The following is a 20,583-nucleotide window of genomic DNA, read 5'->3' as shown; positions in this document are numbered from 1 at the left end:
GTAGCATCAGAGGTTCCCAGCTGAGTTCGAGGACCCATTTTACAAGGCACTGTACAAACACATAGTAGGGAGAGTTTTTATTCTAGATAAAGTGTGGGAGGGAAAAGAGGACCAAAGTCTCACTGCGGAGCCAGGAAGAGAACTCGTGTCCGCTCAATCTCAGACCACTGCCGTACCTACTGGGCCATGTAATTTAAAGCAGAATATGGAGATCTGAGGCCTGTGACTCACTTCCCCCTCTTGTGCTTTTAACATGCATGGGCTGGTGGGTATCGCACTGAACTGAGCTGCAGGAGGGCTTCTAGCCCTGCCTCTGCCAGCAAGTGAGGCTGGAAATTTCAGAAGGGTTCTCCGTTTCCACTAGGCTAGGTTTTGAATGAACTTCGCACGTTGAAAATCTGCAAATAGTGAATGGGAATGGGCCCTGGGTGGTGTTTTTCTTCATTTTATTTTAAGAAAATGAACCTGACCTTAAGTGACTTGCTTGGTTTCTCCAAATCAAACATTCAAAAATCATATCGGGGGGGGGGGGGGGGGCAAAATCCTGAAAGTGGCTTAAAAACCATGAGGTTTTTTGTTTGTTTGTTTAAATGTTGAGTTATTTTTATTTACCTTTTGGTTTTGGGGCCTTTAAAAGGATTAAGTTTCAAGCTCTTCTCTGCAACCATGAGGGTTATAAATTTATTACTCTGCTTTCATTAAAAATAAAAGAATATCAATTAATCACATGACTCCGGGAAATGGGGCTTCAAGAAAATCGCCAAATGTCACAAGAGTTGACTACACTGCTTACTCAGTGAGTTTGTCAGTGCTAGGAACTGAACTCAATCACCTAGCTTCCGAACACAGTATCTTAATCATAAATCCATCTTCCTTTCCAGAAACTCAGCTTCATCCAACTCTGTTGACTCCTAGGATGAATTTGACACTGGGTATTTGCTAAGTGAATCCTAACCAGCTTTCATCTTAGGTAAATGACAAGTTACATGCTATTTTGTGTGCTCATAAAAAAGCATGAGTGAAGTTTGCTTTCTCAGCACTGTGGTATGAAAATGATGTTGCATATTAGTCGTTAGTAATCAGTAGCTATCTGTGTCAGTTTCTTGGGCTATGCCTGGAAAACGCAGACAAGGTGCACCAATGAGCAGTGGCATTTTTGATGATGACAGCTTGTGCTTGCAAAAAACCCAACCCAAGCCTAGCTGAACCTTTCTGAAGTGGGATGAGTTGGTTTCTTCACCTTAAGTTTAAATCCCTTTTTAAACCCTGACAGTTGGTATGGTATGATGAGATTGCCTACAATGGCATATGGCCCATCCATGACTCCTAGCAGCAAATGGCCAGAGATGGGACACTAGAGGGGGAGGGCTCTGAGCTACTACGGAGAATTCTTTCCAGGTTCCCAGCTGGTGGGTCTTGCCCATGTGCTCAGGGTCTAACTGGTCGCCATATTGGAGTGGGAAGGAATTTTCCCCTGGGTCAGATAGGCAGAGACCCTGAGGATATTTTTGCTTTCTCTGCCACATGGGGCACAGGTCATTTGCTGTTTGAACTAGTCAGTGGTGGATTCTCTGTAACCTGAAGTCTTTAAATTAAGATCTGAGGACTTCAGTAACTCAGCCAGAGGTTACAGGCCTATTACAAGAGCAGATGGGCGAGATTCTGTGGCCTGCGAATTGCAAGAGATCAGACTAGATGGTCCCTTCTGGCCTTAAAGTCTGAAGTTATTCCAACTTAAATACAACGGCTGGGGTTTTCCGAAGGAGAAGCTAAAAGAAATTAAGCACCTAAATCATATTTAATTTTGGTACCTAACTCCCTTAGAATTCATTACAAATTGCATGTAACTCGCAGGGAGCCCTATCCTCCAGGGGACTGTCTAGCAAGGAACTGAACATGCTTAGCTCCGCTGAAGCCAATGGACATTGAGGGGACTCAGCACCTTGCAGCAGCGGTCCTTTATGGGCCCAGTCCAGCCACGACTGAAGTCAATAGCGAGACTCCCGTTAAAGATAGGCTGGCACATGTGGGTGCCCTTGTACATATTGGGTCTGATTCTTTTTCCATGCGCACCTGAAGAAACCGGGAGTAGCTCCACTCAGGTCAGTAGGGCCAGAGGCTTATTCACATGGAGGCCCCTTGACAGCATTCTGGCAGGATAAAATCTGGCAAATGACAGCTACTCTCACTTTAAGGCCTCTTTCCTTTCCTTTGCCATATAAGGCCTTGGTGCACCTGAGAATCAGCCCAATAGTGTTACGCTGATGTGAGTGCGTGCTCACTGTATTCATTTTTTGTTGTAAATGATCCTCCCCCCCTCACCTCACTTCTTTTCCTCTGTTTTTCACCCTGTCTCTTTAGTTTTTCATTTCACCTGCTCCATTTTCCATGCTGTATTTTCACTGGATTTTATTGCTCCCTTCCCACCCTTCTCTGCTCCTTAATTTCCACTCCACTGTCTCTCCGAAGCAAAATACACACCCGGGCCCTGATTCAGGAAAGTATCCCACCAGGCGCCCTCCGTTGTGAGTCATTAGTCAGGTGGCATCGAAATTCCAGCCTGAATTCTCATTTACCCTCTGGCCCATTTAACAGCCCTCTGACAATATAAAGGCTTATTAAAGTAAGTGTAAATATGAACCGTCTAAATGTATCGCTGCAAAATACCCCTCCTTTTTTAAAGGACCGTTTCCATTCCTGGATCTGCTGTTGTGGTTTTGCTGTTTTTATTGTGATTTTTTTTAAATTTCAAGTGTCACAATATTTGGTGGGTTTTATTCTTGAAACTCCAGCTCTTGGAGTCATGTGAGAATCAACTTTCATGTAATAACATAGTCTAAGTCCAGAAGGGACCGTCAGATCATCTGGTCTAACCTCCTGTATATCACAGGTTCCTAAACACCACCCAGGACCTACACGCTAAACCCAACAACTGAAATTAGACAAACGTTTTCCAGCCCTCAGCAGGCTAAACTATGTTAACAAAATAAGTAAGTTCTCTTAGTTTGGGAGGAAAGCTTGACAAAATGACCTGAGCATGCCCAAAAGGTTGAGACCAGAAGACTGATAAAAAGAACTCCAACTTTATTATTTTTAAATCCCATGGATTTTTTTTGGGGGGGAAGAAGGGGGGCGCAGGTCTGATTTATGATTTTTGAATGCTTGAGGTTATGATTAGGACAGTATGGCCAGTGTTGTTAGTTGCATCACGGTAGTGCCCAGGAGCCACAGGGTTCAGCACTCCATTGCACAAGGTGCTGTACAAATGCAATGCTCTATATTACGTTAGCACGCAGAGGCCTCAGTCAGATTGGAGCCCTGTTGCCTAAGCCTTGTACAAAAATAGGGCAGCATTTTCAAAAATGACTAACGAGTCTGGGCCCCTGAATTTTAGTCTTGCCCAACTTGAAACACCTTAAAGGGGCCCGATTTTTTTTCAGAGTGACCAACACTGTCTTAAAAGGAAACCCCTTTAAGGTGCCTTTAATGAGGCACCGAAAATCACGAGATGCTTTGGGAGAATGTTGGCCGTATCATAAATGACCATTGCTGTCCCAAAGAGCTTGCAATCAAAAAAGACAAGCGATAACAGGTGGTTGAAATAAAGAGGTAGGCATGGTGAGGAAGGACCAGGTGACCAAAATTATAGGATACTTTAGCCCAGGCTAGCTGTGCGTATAATTATGTAGCCAAATAGCGGCAATGTAATAAAATATTTCTAATTAATAACAGCTCTATTCAATATTGAGAATTAGATATATATTTAATAAAATTGTGTTTTACTGGTCACTTAAATATTCATTATTCTTGTGATTCATACATTTATTTTGCTCTTAAGTGAAATATCTAGTTTAGGTGTTAGAGAGAGTGATTTTGGGCTACTCTATCTATCCATCCATCCATCCTTGCCCTGTTTCCATCACTGCAGAATGAGTCCCTGTATCATAGCATATTCTGTAAGGCCAGAAATTAATAGAACAATAAGTGGAAGCTGTGGAGCAAGGAATAATCCTATTGTGTAAACGTTTGTCTGTAGGCCTTTACTCCCATGAGTAGTTCCGTTAACATCAACCAGACCACATGCTTTGCCCGAGTGAAAATTTTGAGGGGTTTGCAGGGTTGTCCGCAGTTATTGCGAGACTTATTCTGTCTTTTTTTTTTTTGATCACTCTCCATTGTGGGAAATGACCCGTCGTTTTCCAATTTTAAAACAAAAATTAAACATCCAATATAGGGTTGGGGTTTTTTTTGCATGTGAAGGCGAGAGAGAATTTTTTTGCGGCCATCCTGGCATCCGGCTGCTGGTTGGATTAAAGCAACTGAATCCCTAGCGGCTGCCGTAGTTTTTGCTGATTTATCACAGAGGGGCTTTTTTTAACGTTCTATCGATGGCTGTTTTTAAATTTCAGGCTTAAGCCTGCTTTGTTTCTCTTCTCCTGCAGACACAGTGAACGAAGGGGGTAGCTGCTTCCATGCCAATGTTTTTTTTGCTTTGTCTTACCGGATGCCCTGGTTATGTTCCCTCAACCTTACGCTTGTGTGAAAAGCGGGGCTCCGCAAGCAGGAGAAAAGGGCCGTGTTTCTGTCGCCATTTACCAGCCAATTTTGGATTTGGGGTGGTGGATCAGAGTTTTGGCGGGGGCGGGGGCCACGGTGTCTGTGAAAGTGAATAGGGGAGAAAAATAAAATAAATAAATAAGCCAAAGGAAGACACTGGCTCTTTCAGAAGCACCGTGGTGGTGGTGGTCAGGGAAAGAGTTAACCCATTAGCAATTCCGAGCCCCTCTTCCGATAGTTAAACCTGATTTGCATACATTTGCATAATGAATGTCATTTGCATTCTTGGAGGTTGGCTACTTCTGTGGGAAAAGTCAAAGCGGGTTTGCGGGGAGGGCGAAGGGAGGTCGGCAAAGGAAAAAAGGGAAGATTCTCCCCTTCCACATCTCTCTTATTCCCCCCCCCATCCTCCCCCAAATGGAGAATTTAACACAACATCTTGACTGCCTTTTCCTTCCGCAGGGGACACACAAGCCAAAGACAGATAGGCCTGCCGAACTACATCCTTTTAAAAATTGTTTGTTTCACCGATCTATTCCCCACCCCTCCCTGCACTCATGGCTTATGTGCATATGGGTGGTGGTGGTGGTGGGGAGGGGGGGGATAAAAAGGATTGCAGAAAGGAAAAGGAGGAAATCCACCATTTTAGGCAGCTGGCATCTCTAAAATGGCCGATCCTCCTCACAGGTAATGAGTGATGTGCTCGGTAGCATGCTGCGTGTCAAAGTGGCTGTATTGTTCACCTCACTGAGGGACGTGGCACGGGGACCCGTGGCAGAATTCCTCACCGGGAGGCGGCTGGTTCGCTAGCAGCTGAACGGAGGCTACGTCCTCACTGCAGGAAAGAGGTGTGTTGACATGGAGAGAAAATGCTAGTGGAGGCAAGGCACTGTAGTTTTGACCTCGAGGTAAACTCCACGTAGGGGTTATAAGATTGACCTCACCTAGTCTCATCGAGGTAAAAACGACCCGGGCCTTGTCTGCACTAGGATTTTACATTGCGATCGCTATGGCGGTGTCAAAAATGCAGTGAAGACAAAGGGAGAGTTAATTCAGGCTATCTCCTCACACGCTATTTGCAATGGGGTGGGATACAAGTGTATGTGAACATTAAAAAAAAAAAATAAAACAAAAAAAAAACCCCAAAAAACTCTGTACAGAACAGTTGATATCACTTATTTTAACCCTTGACTGCAGAATTTTCTCTATGTGAGATGGTTTATTCATCTTTATTATTTTTTGTGGACTGCAATAAATAGTAGGAAAAATATATATATTTTTGGTTTTCTGAGTAAAAATCTGTATGGGCTTAATTTCCTTCACCTTGGATTGTCATTTACATCCGTGCAAGATGGGTGTGAAACACTCCCCAATAAGAATGGTGGTGTTTTATGCCCACTTTGCTGGTTTAAAGGACAATGCAAGGAGACTTTATTTATTTTTATCTAAAACCTTACTGTATTAGGCCACCATAGGCATTGCTCTCCGTCATATATGGGAGCAGAAGCTACCTATGTGATGTAAGCCAAGTGTTCTCCTATACACATATATGTGAGGGTGCCCAGTGCAATGTGTGCACACACCCTGGAGATTATTGCAACTGAGACAATTTTTGAAAGTCTCATTCGCTTTTTCCCACTTGACTGATCAGGACCCCAGTAGAACTGAAGACTCTGATCTTGCAAAGACCTACTCTTGTGCTTCCCTTTAAGCTTGTGAGGGGGCCGCATTGGCTTCAGTGGGACCACTTAGAAGATAAGAACGGCCAGACGGGTCAGACAAAAGGTCCATCTAGCCCAGTGTCCTGTCTTCCGACAGTGGCCAATGCCAGGTGCCCCAGAGGGAATGAACAGAACAGGTAAACCTCAAGTGATCCATCCACTGTTGGCCATTCCCAGCTTCTGGCAAACCCAGACTGGGGCTTAAAGTTCAGCATTGGCTTTGCATGATCCAGGCCCAGTTCCGATTAATTCCCTATTTCTAGTCTATTTCCCTGTTCTTGTGGCATGGCGCAATGCAGTTGGGTTTGGGTTCTTAATGCTGCAGGGCAAGATTGGCATCATGATGTGAATCCCTCTCTTTTGCCCATGTGTGGGGAAAGGCAACATTCTCATTAGGGGTTTGGCAAAGCTTTTATTTTTGATTTATTTGTAGTACTGTCAAGCCAAGAAGCCCCAGGCATGGACTAGAGGACCCCATTATGCTAGGTGCTGTACAAACACAACAAAAATGGTGAACGTCCCTACCCTGAAAGAGCTTCAAAATAAAAGCCCAGTTGTCTCCCTGATCCCTTGTGCTGACCCCGTCCCTTTGTTGTATCAGCCTCGCATCCCTCAGCTCTTTGGGGCAAGCGACCACCGTTTTGTTATGTGCATGGACAGCACCTACCACGATGAGGCCTCTGAGTGCTACGGCAATAAATATAATCGAAGTGAGCCTGACTCTCACTTACACTAAGGCCTCTTTATACTGCTGTGGCCGTGAGAAGCAGCTCTAAAGTAGGAATAAATTAGTTACCCTCACTTGAAGGCTCCTTTACACTAGCAGAGTGGCTTAAAGAGGCCTTAGTGTAAATGAGAAATCAGGCCAATAATAATAATTTGGGCTTGGACTCTCTTTAGCCCAAGTTATAAAGGGCAAGCAGCTGTGCGTCTGTCTTTGACTGTTAACTTGCTTATCCAAGAAGGGGAAAATATTTGCCTTGAGCTTGCAAAAATGTGCAAAGGCTCTTAGTTATTTTAGCATAGTGGCATCCAGTTAGCCCCTTTCCCACTGCTTTTACGTATAACCATAGTCACTGCAGGGAGATTTCTATCCCGCTCTTATGCGGAGCACTGCAAGCTATTTGGTAGCGTTTCCTAATGGTTAGAGCATGGCAGGACTAGCAGTCTAGACTCCTGGGTTGTATTCCCAGCACAGCCCTTGACTCGCCATGTGACCTTGCTTCATTCTGTCAGGATCGGATTGTGAGCCACTTACTTCCACTGAATAGCTTCGTTGATTTTGGAGGAATTACTTGTGGCTTACGGTACTATTAAACACGAAGAAAGGGATCACGGTCAGATCCAAAGTCTTCTATTTCCCCATCTGGAAAGCAGATAGAGCAAAACCTTAGGTGCTGGGAAGCTAAAATAAACATGAAGCACTTGAACAGCCATGGATGAAAGACAAGACAGGTACCTGGAGTTTGCTAGCACTATAAGCAAATTAAGCCTTTCATAAAAGTGACACCCTAATGGTCCCAAATGGTATGGCCCAGATGGCGTAAATGAGCTTGACTCTGCTGAAGTCAACGTAGCCGCCCCATTGACAGCAGTCAAGGATCTGGCCCAATATTTTACAACAACATTTCAAGTGATTTGCTGTAAGGGAAACCAGACCCTTTCCGGTATGAAACGGCATTAAATAAATGATGATACACTATGCATAGCCAGCTACCAGGACAAACCCATTCCGATCCCCATTCCTGGATCCCCTCCTATTACAGAATCAGGCTCTGCAAAGCTGGGAAGATGACGGGAGAATGGCTGTGTTACTAATGGTAGTAGGCTGTTTTTACTTTTTGGTGGAAAGAGGATTATCAGCACTAGAATTTTGGCTGCTGGTGGATCCCTCCCGCCCCGTCCCAAGTAGCGGGATGCCAAAGTGTTGTGTTCTAAGGCCATCATCCAATGCCTGTTGAAGTCTATGGGAGTGTGTTCAGAAGTTCCTCAGAGAGCAAATGATGGTCTTGAATGTAAAGGCCTGGAACTTGGGCACTGGGTTCCATCACAGACTCGCTACTTGTCCTCTTCTGTTGGGATTTTGAACCACACCCATCACCAGACTACGTGAGTGCCTTCCCTGTAAAATAGATCCGCTGTGGTTACGTGCTTAGTGGGCTTGATGAGTCTCTGGTTCTTCTCCCTTGTCAGGTGATAGAAAGATCTGCTCTGGAGTAGCATTTTGCTCCTTGATGGGGAAGGAGAGAAGGAAGCAGCTGATGTTCTGAATGTCATTCTGGTTCCAATACAGCAGGTTGATCGAGCAGGGAGGTTTTTGCCGTGTTTCCTAAAGGAAGCCAGACTCCAGATTCTTCTAATCTACTCTAGAAGTTCATTCCAGAGCTGGATCCATGTAACTGGTTGCTTTGTCCCCGACCACTCTCACATGCCTTGTGATCAGCATCTGTAAAATACACTTCCTCACTGGGATGTTAGTGAAATTGTCCTCAAACTCTCCCATACGACAGTGATTGGGGAGGGACAGGGCAAGATAGATGAGGCCAGATTTTCAAGCCCTCAGCACCCACAGGTGGGGTCCAGTGTGCTGAGTGCTTTTGAAAATCTACTCACTGACTGCAAGGGAACTAAGCTCTTTGACCCATTGTGGTTGTAGATCCCTTCTGAAAATTCCAGCCAGGCAGCTTGATTCCTGTTCACATGAAGGCCTCATTAAGGCCCTGATATGCTGCCAGAGTGACATAAAGTGAGAGTTCATCACCCCCGCCAGTGTTCGCTGTCTGGGATAATTCAGGCTGGAATCTTAGCTCATTCTGTTTGTTTTATCTGTCAAATAGTTGTGGATGGTGAATTTCAAATGCATAATCACAGTTGTTGCCAACTCTGGTGGCTTCTAGTGCCAGTCTTGCAACATTTGCTGGTTTTTTTTCTTAAGCTCCTGCTCCTGGAGCCATGTGATCATGAGAGAATCTGAATTTTTTTAAAAGAAAATGTCTATTCCCTCTGGTTACAGAGAAGTGCAAAAACCAGAAGGCAAATAAAGAACCCCCCAAATTTATTTTTTAAATCTGAGTCTTCAAGCCTCAAAAACCCGAAAGCCATGACTCATGATTTTTTGGAGTCGTCAAGAGTGTAATTATGAGTATTTGCACCTGAAAGTCTGTTCTAACCATTACACCTATGCAGTCAGAAAACTGGTCACGTGGCATTGTTTCCATCAAGCTTAACGTTTCCCTGTAGTACTTCACTGTAGTATCAAAACTCTTGGGCCTGCACATCCAATCAAAACAGCTCTGATACGGATATGCCACAAACTGTTTGCAGATGAGCTACAAGGCTCCATAACATTAGCCGGGCAACTAAACCCTTCGTGCAGTCGTTTACACCAAAGCAAAGAGGGCGTAAAACGGGTCAGTCGTGTGTGATTCGCATTTTGCACTGTTGAAAATGACTGCACAAACTACAATGGAGAATCAGGCCTATGGGCCGAAGGCTGTTAGGTTTTTTTCCCTCTCTCGTGACTTAAATGAAATATTTTGGGTCTGTTCCTCATTTACACGAAGGTCTCTGCATCATGTTGGCAGTGCAAAGGGGCCTGAAAGTGAACGTGACTGTAAGTGACATCCATTTTAGGGCCTTTTTATGCTGCCCAGGCTGTGTAGGGAGATCTTAGCATGAATGAAGATCCAAGTCACTGTGTCAGCTCAAGCCAAAACGAGCTCATGAGTAGAGCTGGTTGGGGGTTTGCAGGTGAAACTGTTTTCCACTGAAAAATGTTAACTCGCTGAGACCAGTTTTCCCTGGAAATGTACCTATTTCAGGCAACAGCCTTTGTCAGGCAAGGCTTCTCAGGTCCAAGATGGAATTTCTGATCAAAATCAGAGAGTCAGAACTGGGATCAAATCGCTGGTCCAAATTGGAGATTTAAACCATGGTCTTCCACATCCCAAATGATTGCGGAGACCGACAGAATTGGCTGTTCTGGGGGATGGGTTTTTCTCTCTTTCACCCAGCTCTGCTTGTGAGCTTTTCCATTGAAAACCTGCATGATCTTTTCTACCAGGGCTCAATTCTGGAAACCACCACAAAGGAAGTAATGCAGGGGAAAGGGCCATTCACAAACTGACCTCTATCTTCCTGTCCCGGTTCCTGCTGGAAAAAGCAGGAGGAGAACCGAAGAGACCTTCCCAACAATCTCTCTCTTGCTTGTGAATTATCCAGCCATGAAGTCTATTGCTGTTTAACACACAAAGGGTTTCCTTTCTTTTTCCTCTTAGAGCCTAGCCTGGATGACATTTTAAGGTGAAGTTCTGCGCATGCAACCTTCTCTCTGGATGGCGAATCGTGGGTCTTTAGACCCTGCAGAAGTTCACTTGGAATCCCTGGGTAAGTGGAGGTATTTGAAAAGCATTCTATCTGCTCCCGTAATGGGGGCAAGGTTTTTTTTTGTTTTTTTTTAAACACAGACGTGGAGTCATAGTATAGTGGGGGTGAGTTTCCAACTCGTGTGTGTTTATGGGCAGGCACAAGACCACAGTGTAATAAACCAAGCTTCCCTAAAAATCATGTTGGAGGGAAGAAGTGTGTCTAGGGGTACAGCAAGGATTAGGTACCTGGACTGTTGCATTCTGTTCCCACCCCTGCCATTCATTCACTGGGTGATCTTGGACAAGTCACTCCATCTTTCTGTGCCAGATTCTCCTTCATACCCAGGCCCGATAAAGGGGCTTTGAAGTGGACATAACTGTAATTTACACTCACTTTAGGTCCTTTTAGTTATCTTAGGTACACATATGGCCCTCCATCACCATCCTAGCTGAGCACCTCACGATTGTCCATGCGGGTGAAGATAGGGAAGAGCTATTATTTGCATTGTACAGATGGGGAAACTGAGGCACAGAGTGATTTGCCCAAGGTCACAGAAGGAGACTGTGCCAGAACAGGGAATCAAATGCAGCTCTCCCATGTCCAAGGCTGTTGCTGTAACCACCCGACCATCCATCTGCTGCTAGAGGGTGAGAATCAGGCTCACTGTGTCTAAGCTTTCCTGTCTGCAAAAGTGGTACAGGAACAGTTAAGAGGCCAGAGGCCCAGATGCTGGACTGGGCATTAAAAGAACTGAGTTCTCCTCCTGGCTCTGATATGGATCTGGCTGTGTGACTTTGTACTTCTTTTCCCTTTCCGCCTTGTGCCTCCCCTGAATATTTCAGTATTGTCAAACCCCAGCACTCAAAGAATGAGGAGAGATTGTACTGGAAATAGTGTGTGTGTGTGTGGTGGGGGGGAGAGGGTGGCTTGCTTTGCTTTCTGGTTTCTACACCTTTAGGCCATGCTCACTTCATGTTTTCGAGCTTTTTCTCCACTACCGTATGGGCTCAAAACTTATTTTTTTTAAAAAAAAACAACCCCAAATGCTGAGATTCTCTCAAAATAACATGACTCCAGGATCTTTAAGGAAAACCTCAGAATAGAATAACTCTTGAATTGGGAGAGTTGGCATCTACCTGTCTGTCCATTGTCCGTGTGCCTGACAGCCACGGCTGCATACAGAAATAATCACACTTTTTTGCTTTCTGAAGAAATAAAGGAACATAATTCTCATTTACCCCACAGCACTGGCAGCATAAAGGGACCACAAAGCTCGTGTAACTCACACTTCAAGTCTCCTTTGCATTTAGGGTGACCAGATGTCCCGATTTTATAGGGACAGTCCTGATATTTGGGGCTTTTTCTTATATAGGCTCCTATAACCTCCCCGCCCCCAATTTTTCACACTTGCTGTCTGGTCACCCTATTTGCATTGCCAGAGTGGCCTTTTAGTAGAGAAATGAGAATCAGGCGCAAAGGTTTCTATGGACAAGAGGAGCTACTGAGAGGTATCTGATTCGACAGGGATGAAGTGTCATATAAATGACTTCAGAGTTAGACCAGGCGTGGAACAGCATAGATATTCGAGATCTGCACCTGAGCACAGAATGATCTATAGATCGTTAAGCATGCAAAGCAATAGATCGCTATGGACAAGTGGTGATCGAGTGTTATGGCAGGTGACGCAATAGATAGATATGCATGTGTGGCAATGGATCTGCAAGCCAGGAGAGCAATAGATTGACTGGAAGATGGTTCAAGGCAGGGGTACTTTTCTCTGTGGGTGCTAGGGTACACTGGAGCAGGTGTTTCCATCCCAAAAGAAATTAAATCTGCGGGTGACAGAGGAAAGGCTTCCCACAATGGTGGATTGTCCTTCAGCTGACAGGCTCTTCAAAGTTTGACCTCCGAGAAAGGTTGGGGGGAGGGGTTGGAGTGGGAAGGGAAAGGGAGATGGGAATGGACTGAAGTCTGGATCTGACCCACAGACAGTGCTTTTATTAATGAAGCACAGCTGAAGCAGGTTCTGTGCCAGCGGCCTCGCTTGATTCACAAACTCCTCATTGTTTTAGAGTTGGTTCAGCTTGGTTTTTCCCCTCCCCAGCCCCCCTCCCGTCGTCTTTCCTCTTTTCTCTCTCTCACACAAAGATGTCAGTGTGCTGGGGACTCGGCAGCGGCAGTGTTGTTTGGGCCAAAAAAAAAAAAAGGAAAGAAAAAGAAGAAACAAGCCAAGGTGAAGAGGCTTAAATCAGCTTAGCCCAAATGCCAATTAAAACCGAAGAGGATTAGCCCTTGCGATGGGGAGAATAGACTGTCATTGTACCCTTAGGAGCCTGTGTGTGTGTTCCCCTCCAGCCCTCAAGTCTATCTCACTCAAATTCTCTGTCAATTGTCATCTCTTTCCTATCTTATTGGGATGGAGAGATACACGGGGCGCAACTCCTCATCTTTGGAGCTCTGCCAATATACACTAGCCTAAGATCTGGAAATGTGCGAATTAAATGCGAAACTGGAGATTCTCCCAGTTGAAAGGGGAATTTTTAAAAAAATGTCTGCGTACATTCTCATGTATCTCCATTTTGAGGTGGACTGAATGACTGTGCTTAGTCTGAGCTGTTTGCCACTGAACAATCCCTGCCCCAAACACCCTGCTTGCAGATGCCAAGCTCTTAACCTCAATGATATCTCATGGCAATGAGTTGCACCGGTGAATTGCGGCAGAACTGGGGTGAACAGGTGACCATATCTCATTGTTAGGGTGACCACATCTCATTTATTAATTTATGGGAAGATGAAAGACCTCTGACATTGATGTCTTGGAGTCAGTTCACAATTATTTATTATTTTATTAGAATTATGGGAGCACCTAATAAGGCCCTGATCTCAGGTGGGGCATTTATGTTCGGTGCTGGAGGCATGTAACCTGCTGGTGAGTGTATTATAGATCCCCCTTTGTACCAATCCACAGAGGTTATGAGCTATTACAGTTGTCTTTTGTGTTTAGCTCTGGAGGTCCCCAGTTCAAACCCTGGTGTGTTGGCCAAGATAGCAGCCATCACACATACACATAATGAGAGACAGTCCCTGCTCCAAAAGATACATCTAAAGCCTGATCTCACACCCTGAGTTGCAGCACTTTAACTAATGTAGTTAAATTGGTGCAACTTTGTGTGTGGAAATCTCTCTTAAATCTGTTTAGACCTAGTTTATATCAGTTTAGCTTGCAGCATATAAACCAGATTTAAACTGATATAAGAATCAGGGCCTTGACTGCATCTTGTTTTATGCCCCTAGTTGTGTTCACTTTCCACAAACACACATGCAATGGTACAAATGCTTGTGGGAATCCAGTTTCCAGCTCATATGCTCCAGTACTGGCAAGGAAGTGAATTTTTAGTTCACTTTTCCATGAAAATTTACACCATTAACTCGACTGACAGTTTATGCTCCTCCATTCAGGGAAAGGAAGTGACACCTTGTGACCCCCTTGACCAATGAAGATCAAAAATGTTGGCGACTGAGTAAGGCAGAGCAAAGCTGTGGAGTTAATGAGACGGTTGCGAGATGCTCCTCGTGGTCCTGTCTGGTCTATGCAATTCACCAATGAATAATTCCAAATTCTGAAGAAATCTGGGGAATCTGCAATCTGCTCATGGACACCCAGCCAGCTGAAAGAGGTGAAATACATGAAGCGTATGATTTGATTTGGGTAGGAATATTCACTCAGGTTATTCCCTTTCAACTGGAGATAAGCCTGGCTGTAGGACAAGTCTAAGAAGGAAATTCTGGATTTCCCATTGCATAGGTTTAGACACCAGAGAAGACCTGTCACATAGATATGGAGCCACATCCTCAGTTGTTTCAAAAATTATGAGGGGTATAGAACAGCTCCCGTATGAGGAGAGAGTAATAAGATTGGGACTTTTCATCTTTCAAAAGAGATGACCAAGGGGGGATATGATAGAGGTCTATGAAATCATGACTGGTGTGGAGAAAGTAAATAAGTGTTCTTTACTCCTCCTCCTAACACAAGAACTAGGGGTCACCCAATGAAATTAATTGGCAGCAGGTTTAAAACAAACAAAAGGAAGTATTTCTTCATACAATGCACAGTCAGCCTGTGGAACTCCTTGCCAGAGGATGTTGTGAAGGCCAAGACTATAACAGGGTTCAAAAAAGAACTAGATAGGTTCATGGAGGATAGGTCCATCAATGGCTATTAGCCAGGATGAGCAGGGATGGTGTCCTTGCCTCTGTTTGCCAGAAGCTGGGAATGGGCAGCTTGATCACCTGTTCATTCCTTCTGGGGCACCTGGAACTGGTCACTGTCAGAAGACCAGATACTGGGCTAGATGGACCTTTGTTCTGACCCAGTCTGGCCATTCTTACGTTCTTATGTTGTAAATCAGCACCTCTCCATTGACTTCAATGGAGCTATGCCAATTTAGATCAGCCGAGGAGCTGTCCAGCTCTCTCGGCTAATGGAGCAGTAGGTTGCTTGGTATTGGATAGAAGAAAATCATCAGACACAGATGGTTTCATACTACCTGGAGAGGAAGCATGGCCTTGTGTTTAATGCAGAGGACTCAGTGTCAGGAAGGCAAGATTCTTTTCCTGGCTTTGCCACAGATATTCTGTGCCCTGGGTGTGAATTCACTTTGCCGATCTGTGCCTCGGTTTCCCCATCTGTGAGGTGAGCATAGTAACATCTCAGGGGGCTTTAGTTCTAGAAGGGTAAAGGATTGTTAGTCAATCAAGATGAAAGTTGAGGACCGTATTTCCTTTTAAAAGGCCGGAAGGGGCCACTTCCATCTAGTGTAACCGCCTACATAGCACAGGGCAGAGAATTTCTCCCCTAGTAATTCCTGCATCAGGCTCAGAGCTTGTGTTTAGCCAGAGCATGGTGTTTTCGAAAAGATGCCCAAGGTAGCCCAAGGTAAAGACTTCAAATGATGGAGGATCTACCATGTCCTCTGAGAAATTGTTCCAATGGTTAATTACCATCAATGTTAATAGTCTGCACCTTATTTCTAGCCTGAATTTACTTAGCTTCTGTTTCCAGCCAGTGGATTTTTTTATGCCTTTGCCTGCCAAATTTAAAGAGCCCTCTTCTATCAAAAATCTTCTCCTTATGTAGGTACTTGGAGAAACCAAATGTCTATGATAAAGGAAAGCAGAGATTTTCCCATAGATATCCACATCCTAATACCCATTGGACACCAATTGGAAAGGCCTAGGATGGATATTAGTCCTGCTCAGGTATGCCTTCTGAAGGCTGACTTTTCACCCAGTGCCCAATTAGCCTGTAGAACTCATTGCCACATGATGTAACTGAGGCCAAGAGTGTAGCAGGATTAAACAAACGATCAAAAACTAGATGTTTATCTGGGTAACCAGATGATAGAGAGTCACAATGGGATGACTTTAAAAGCCCCCAGCATTTGGGAAGGGATTATAAATCCTCTTTCTTCAGGGAGTAAAACAACCTCTCACTGGGAGGCAGGTTATTCCATAGCTTCCTGCTTAATTTTCTAAAACATCATCAACAAGAGACTTTTGCACAATGGGACCATGATTGTACCTAGACTGTCCCTGCCCAAAGAGCCTACAACCTGGATAGACAAGACAGGCAAAGCGTTGGAAGAGAAACAGAGGGCAAGTGTCTCATCTAAGATCTCAGAACATGGCCATGGAGAGTAGAACCCAGCTCTCCTGAGCAGTAGTTTAGTGGCCTGCCCGCTGGACCACACTGCAGCTCTAAATTTCTTCCACCTCCCTGTGAAGCACCTGGTGCCTGCCACTGTCAGAGCCAGGGGACTGTGTGAGAGGAACCCATGGGCCCGATCCAGCCTGGTCACTCAATTCCCGTGGATGTCTGAGAGTCGAGGGCACACGGCGTTTTGCAGGGTGAACGAGGATGAATAGAACAATGCAGATCCTTCTTCTCCACAAAGTGGCTTCATGTAAACACAGCGGGACAGAGGGCTCAGTTAGCTTGATTTATCCCCCCCGTGCTTCCTTCCCCTCTCCTTTCACGGCCTTGTTCCAGCCAAAGTCGGGGCATCCATTCTGCGTGCTGGGTGGCTCTCTGGATGAGAGATGGGTTTAGTACACTGTACTCTGTGGCTAGTACTGTACAGGGCGTTATTCAGATCTCCTCTCCTCAAGCAGCTAGCAAATCAGGCCTTCCCTTCGGCCTGGGGAGCCAAAGGCAGCATCTGGGATAGGAGGTTGCAGTGTGTGCATTTACACGCATGCCGGTGTACCATCTGGGAGTGAGTGAAGGACTGAATGGTGCAGTATCCCAGCATATGGGGATAAGGGGAAGAATCTCTCACGTACATGCTGTTCCGTTACCAGGGGAGATTTTTTTTACCTAGTTTTGTGCCATCGGCTGTCCTGGTTTAGTCTTAAACTACCAAAATCCATAGCTCGGTGTTTGCATGAGAGTGCAGTGTTGGGACCAAAACACTCCCTCCTGTTCCTGAGTAAATCCCCTTCCAGAGAGGTGTGAAAGGATCTGAAGCTACACATCTGTACCACAAGTGACACAATCTGCGGGCCAGAGTCAGAGAGGTGGAACAGACTCTTCGCTCTTCTGCTTCTTGTTAGTCTTGTGCTCTTACCACTAGGGAACGCTTCTTCCAAACGTCTTACCTTTTGGCTTGCTGTCAGTACAATAACAACTGCTCGCTAATTGGCAACATTTCGGTGATGCTTGATTCAGAAGACTTAGTTGCCCTTGGGGCTGGGGGAGTCGGGAAGCATTGCTCCAGGAATAGATCTTGTTCTTATGGCAGAGGAGCAGGACCCAGGAGACCTGGGTAACGTTCTCAGCTGTGTTGCTAGTTAGCTTTGAGTTTGGCCAAGAGTGGTTTTTTGTTTTTTGTTTTTTTGTTTTTTTGTTTTTGTTTTGGGTTTTTTTTTCCTTTTCCCAAAAGAACCCAGCACCTCTCATTAGGGGAGAGATTTGCAAAATAGCTCAGCATGCTGGGTGCTCTGCCGTTTTGAAAAATTGGGTCCCAGTTGTGGGCGCTGAACATTTGGAAATCTGGCCCTGAGCACTTTTGGGAAATGCCGAGCCAGTGTTTTGGGTGGAAATAATGCCAAACTAGTTAATTACGCATGGCCAGAACTAGCACTAGCTGTTTGAAATTTTGCAACCAATTTTTGAAAAATGGCCTTGCCTCCCTCCCCCCTCAAATAAATATTTTTTACCCCAAATTTCCCCCCCTTGTTTTTACAAAATTCAAAAATGAAAACCTTTCAGTGTTGGGTTTTGCCTGTTGTTTCTCCTTCTCCCCCTTTTCCCCCTGCCTCCCTTTACTTTAGTGGCAAAATGTGGTGGAATGGGTTAAAAATCAACAACAACAAAAATCTTCTCCAGAGTGGATGCGGCATGGCTGTGTAACCAGAGCCCAATTCGTGCCATCCGGAGAGCTGAGGTCTAGGCCTGGCACTGACCCCGAATTGTCTTGGGACCTTGGGGAAGTGACTTCAGCTTCCCTGTCTGTAAAATGGGCACAGCGATACTTGCCCGCCTTTGTAAAGCGCTGTCAGACTTGCAGATCAAAGGTGCTCTAGAGGTACCACACATCCTTATTGGTAATTGTTTTCCTGCCAAGATTTGTCCCCCTTTAACAGTGCCCCAGACTGGTTAATGTTTTGGTCATGGCTTCCCTCTGGCTTTGGTGGGTCTGAGGGTAGCTCTCTCAGCTTGTCATTAAGAGCCCCCTTACTCCTCTATCCATCTACTGTAATATCAGAGCACCTTACAACATCTGTCAGCCCTGGTGCAAGGTCTTGTCTATACATGCAAGTTATTCCAGAATTGGGAGTGAATTTAAAAGCAGACTAGCTCTTCCAGAATATCACCATGTGTGAACACTCTCAATTCAGAATGAATGCTTGAAAGAAAAACTTAATCCAGTTTGGATTAAGGCACTTTTACGTGTAGACAAACCATAAGTGACTTGCTCAAGATCACCCAAGGAATCTGTGCAGAGAGGACATTAAACCTTGGTTGCTTAAGTCCTGCTTGACTGCCCTAACCACAAGTCTGTATTTCACTCATGCTCACTAGTGGTTTACTGCAGAAATGGGCCTGTTCAAATCCAGAAAAGTCAGACTGCAGGCACAACATTGAATTTAAAATAAAAAGAAAGAAGGGCATTTGAGTGGTGCCTTTTAAACAATGAAAGCAATATACCCTTTCCTCAGACTGATACCAGTGTGAGTCGAGTAATTCCACTGAAGTCAATGCTTGATTTTTAGAGCTGTTGGAAATATTTTTAACAAAAAATGTTCGGGGGCGGGGGGGGGAGGCTTTTTGACCAATAGAGAAAAATGTTTCATTTTTTTGGTTGAAATTTTCCAGTTTTTAGTTGACCAATGGGCCAAAAAGTTGTTTGTGGTTTGTGTTAAAAAAAAAAAAAAAAATCTTGAAAACAGGTTTTGCAAACCAAGCCTGTTTCAGTTTCTTTCCCTTTCCCCCTTTCCTTTCTGAATAACTGAAAGTTTTACACTGGAAACGGCTAAAAACAAAACCATTTTTTTCTTTTCAAAATTCCATGCAAAAAAATGTCATTGGCATTTTTCGATCATGTCTACTGATTCTCCTCTAGCTTACACCAGTCGGTGGAGCTGTAGTGGTTTGAGATCAGCATTAAGACCAGCTCCGTCCCTAGGTGATGCTGTCATTTTTCAGATCACTCAATGTGTTAGTGTTCATTTCAAAGCTCCATGCAGAGGGAGGGGAGAACAGTGGGGACCTCTGCAGAAATGTCTGTGCATTGTATGAACCCACTGAGTCCCTGCATTTCTTCTGGGGTGTTCTTGATGTACTAACAAGGTTGTCTGAAAGGGGTGGATGAGTGAGAGTAAGTGGGTCCTCAGGATGGAAATTAGGAGAACCAGATATTCTCACAGGAAGTTCTTTGGTTCTGGAATTTACTCTTGGTGATAGTTGGCCAGAGTCTTGTCTTACGGTTGGTTTGTGATGTGAGATGCCTCTCTTTAGCCAGCATTTCCTTCAGTGTGGGTTTCGGGAACGCCCCAGGGCTTTGGTCTCTTTACTTTTGGGAGCTCAGCTGGTGTGAGTCCTATTGGATGATCTGTGGTGAATAGAAAATAGGGTCCAAACTGGAGAAATGCTGAGCATTAGCTCTGGGACATGCAGGTTCTCAAATACCATGCTGATGGGCGCCTTAGAAGTACTTGCAATGACTAATGCCTACCTGAATAGAGAGCATGACACGTGTCTCAAGGTAGAACCTTCTCCATTGAACACTGAGAGCTGCCCAGGGATCTCCAGCATTATTAGCCGTAAATATTACAGTAGCATCTTGAGACTTCAACCAAGATCAGGGCCCTATTGTGCAAGGTGCTGTTCAGACATGTAGTAAGAATCAATTCCTGCCCCAAGAGCTTACAATCCCGGTAGGTTAGTAGCAGAGCCAAGGTTCTGGGTCTCACTCCATTGTCCTGCCTGCAACCGCCAAAGGAGAATTCCATCTCCATTGGAAAAGGAGGACTTGTGGCACCTTAGAGGCTAACAAATTTATTAGAGCATCAGCTTTCGTGAGCTACAGCTCACTTCATCGGATGCATACTGAAGCTCACGAAAGCTTATGCTCTAATAAATTTGTTAGCCTCTAAGGTGCCACAAGTCCTCCGTTTCTTTTTGTGGATATAGACTAACATGGCTGCTCCTCTGAAATCTCCTTTTGAGATTGGGTGCGGAGAGGCACCATTTTGCTTGGACTCTGTGGTTCAGCCACTCTTGCATGGGAGCTCCAATGTCCCCAAGGATCTTAGTTGTACGTTTAACTCTAATTGATGGCATCTGTGACTGCTGTCGTGTCGTCCCACCCCCTTCCCCCCCAACACCACTGAAGGGCAGCGATTTAGTTACTGACTAAAGCGGTTTTACCATCAG

General features: G+C 44.9%; 1 long non-coding RNA gene across 1 annotated transcript in view; it reads left to right on the top strand.

Annotated features, from left to right (window-relative positions):
* The window catches only part of LOC140902677 (uncharacterized), a 50,534-nt gene that overhangs the window by 15,770 nt on the left and 14,181 nt on the right, over window positions 1-20,583 (top strand). The window contains exons 3-4 of the long non-coding RNA XR_012156103.1: window positions 10,556-10,664; window positions 14,106-14,323. This is a non-coding gene — a long non-coding RNA (uncharacterized lncRNA). The remainder of the gene's footprint in view (window positions 1-10,555; window positions 10,665-14,105; window positions 14,324-20,583) is intronic.

This window comes from Lepidochelys kempii, chromosome 24, assembly GCF_965140265.1.
Source record: "Lepidochelys kempii isolate rLepKem1 chromosome 24, rLepKem1.hap2, whole genome shotgun sequence".
In the NCBI taxonomy this organism is placed as follows: Eukaryota; Metazoa; Chordata; order Testudines; family Cheloniidae; genus Lepidochelys; species Lepidochelys kempii.
The sequence above is the reverse complement of the archived record's forward strand: the minus strand, read 5'-3'. Positions and strand labels throughout refer to the sequence as shown.